This window comes from Penaeus monodon, chromosome 27 (genome assembly GCF_015228065.2).
Source record: "Penaeus monodon isolate SGIC_2016 chromosome 27, NSTDA_Pmon_1, whole genome shotgun sequence".
Classification (NCBI taxonomy): Eukaryota; Metazoa; Arthropoda; class Malacostraca; order Decapoda; family Penaeidae; genus Penaeus; species Penaeus monodon.
Genome location: NC_051412.1, coordinates 34492819 through 34493704, shown reverse-complemented (window position 1 = coordinate 34493704; position 886 = coordinate 34492819).

Sequence of the window (886 nt, the reverse complement as noted above, 5' to 3'; positions counted from 1 at the left end):
TACATGTATCTTTGTAAAGCATGTATGTACATCAGACACGTACTTATACAGTTCATAGTGACAATACACAATGCAACATATAATATAAATACACTTTTTTTCCCTCCCTTCCTCTGTTGTTAGCAAAAGTATAGACCTAATGACCCTTTTATTCACCTTGCACCATAGCATGTCCAAAATAAACGGCACGCACTATAATGCCAGTCAATACGAAGTACAAAGCATGGAGGACTGTGAATAAGTGCATGTAATAAAGTAATTTGCATATTGTAATATCCTGGTTATTAGGAGACCGCTATTAAATGCTATTAGGGGATGTATTAGAGGAAAAGAATACAGTTGAGGCATATTCGCTTCAACAGCTACTTACAGCGAAATAGGGTAAGTGGCTAGTTTAGTGAAATCCAATCCTCTTTTGCAGAGTCTGTAATTGGTGAGTGTTTCGAGTGCGGCGGTTTTATGTTGACCTTCCTTGCAAGATGTTCCCTGTTCTTTCTTGACTCATTTCCTCTTATTTTTTGTTCCTTTTTGTTCATTATTCCTCTTTCCCTTCTGCTTTTTTTTTCCTTTATTCTTCCTCTTTCGTTCTTTTCTTCATTTCTCTGTTTTTCGGTCTTCTTGTATTTCTTACTCAACAAATGCGTCTCTGTATCTTAACTAATTCCCTATCCCCCCCCCTACCCATCTTCCTTCTCCCTCCTCTACGTCCTCATAAGCTCTATCCTCTTCTCTTGCATCCACCCCCTCCTTTACTTCCTTTCTCCCTTCTCCCCTACCCTCTTGCCTCGCCTTATTCCTCTATTCTCCTACCCACCGCTCCCCCAATCCTTTCCTTATGGATCTGTCCCCCAATCTTCACTTCTCTGTCACCTCTCTCTACCCCCTT